Below are 2,060 nucleotides of genomic sequence, written 5' to 3' on the forward strand. Positions count from 1 at the left end.
CCGCCTCTGGTGTCTGTGAATAAGGATACTTCACTTCATAATCACAAACACACTCAGACTTGGTGTGGAGGAAACAAATCTTGCCGGTGGTGCTCAACCGTACAGCCGGCTGGATGAATGAATCCTTGTTTGAATGGAAAACTGCTCGGGGAGGGCAGGAGGGAAGAGGGCAAGAAAGCAAGGGTGGGAAGTTGGAGAGAAAACGGATATGAGGGTGAATAGAATAAGCATGAAGAGAGAACCAGACGACAAACTCTAGTAAAGCTAGCGGATCTCATTCATTACACATGGCTGCAAGTGTGAGCCAGCGGATGTTTTCTTAGTGTTGTCCCCCAGGTGTTAAAAAGCGTCGAGCTGGGCTGGAGTGTGTGGACGGGGTTAAAATGTGTCCAGAATGTTGCCTGCTGCTTTACATGCATCAGTTGCATGTGTGCGTGTGCACACTGTCAAGTGTAATCGTGTTAAAATTAGCCAGGCAGACACACACTTACACACACACACACACACACACACACACACACACACACACACACACACACACACACACACACAGTATACACACACACTGACATACACTTCACACTACAGGCTTGTGCAGGCTGTGGCAAGGGACAGAGCATGGGAAGTGTGAACAGTAGAAGACCAGACAAAATGACATGTGTTCGCCCAAGGAGCTGGCACTGTAATTGTGTGTGTATGTGTGTGTGTATGTGTTTGTGAGTGTGTGTGTGCATATGTTGGTCTGTGAGTGTGGTGTGTACTGAGCCAACCCTGCTGTTTACCGTGGGGGATTTTAGAAGAATTGTAGGCAGCTGGCAAGCCCTTTTACTTTCTTTTTTTTCTTCCTAAATCTGCTAGTATCTGTGTGTAGTAGTGCTCTCTGTCTGTCTGTCTGTCTGTCTGCCTGCCTGCCTGTCTAACCGTCTGTCTGCCCCTCATTCACTTGCTCCACTTATGTGCATGTGGATTTGATGTTGGGCTACCACAACGGTTTAACAAAATAGGCAATTTCCTACATGAAAAGGAGCAATAATTTGCCTCTAGCAGCTGGGACAGAGGCCTACAATGTGTTGATCAGAAGTTACAACTGCGCTAGAAAATATTTTCTTGGTAAAAACACAGACTAAATATCAGCGTGAATCTGAGGCTCATTTCCATTATTTTTGGCCTGATTTCTGTAATGGATTTCTGGGTTGTGGTGGAAAAAACTGTACCCTATTTTTTAGTGTTGTGTTGAAGTTGTGTGGCCAACAAATCATCCCTCAGCCTGAAACAAAATGGGACTTATTTTTTGATAAATCCCGCTGATGGGTGAAGTACAGCGAGTTGGGTGCTGCTTGGCTTTGCTTCGGCATCCTTTTTGAACGGGAAACAATATGGCGGCAGGCTGGTCACGAACAACAGCTAAAGAATACTCTAAAATATGTCTCTGAAAACATTTTTGGCAAGAAATAGACGATAACAGGCTGCAGTTAAAGAGTATGCTAAAATATGTTATTGTGAGAACAATAAAAGGGCATTGTACCAACAGAATGGTTAAAGTTAATGCCTAGTTCTGACGTTTCTCTCTCTCATGAGCCGACTATAGTCTTTGTGTCTGTTGATACGGGCGTACAGAAATGCAGAAGATAATCTGTAGTTGACAGTTTAACATTGTTCAGCTGCATATACCACCAACACTGTGGTGATACAAAGCATGTAACATCATCTGATGGTCGAATGCTTTTACTTGTGATTCACACTATGTTAACGTGTAAAATGTTTGCACTTCAGTATGCAGGGATCCATGTGATATAGATTTAATATATGAACCACTAATGTAAAGTTGCTGTGAACAAGTTTAATGGTAACTAATACAATCCTTTTTTTGTCTTGTTTTTTTCTCCCAATTTCAGGGTTCCTGCTGCCTGATGTTGGATTGTGGACCAGCTTGCTGCGCTGTCAACACTCTACCTGCAACTGTTATTATTGGCAGCTAACATTGGGATAACCATTGTGGAAGCAGCAGCTAGCATTTGCATTCAGTCTGTAGTTGTCCACAGCTGGGTGTGCCCGCTGGG

The sequence above is a fragment of the Pagrus major genome, chromosome 8 (assembly GCF_040436345.1).
Source record: "Pagrus major chromosome 8, Pma_NU_1.0".
In the NCBI taxonomy this organism is placed as follows: Eukaryota; Metazoa; Chordata; class Actinopteri; order Spariformes; family Sparidae; genus Pagrus; species Pagrus major.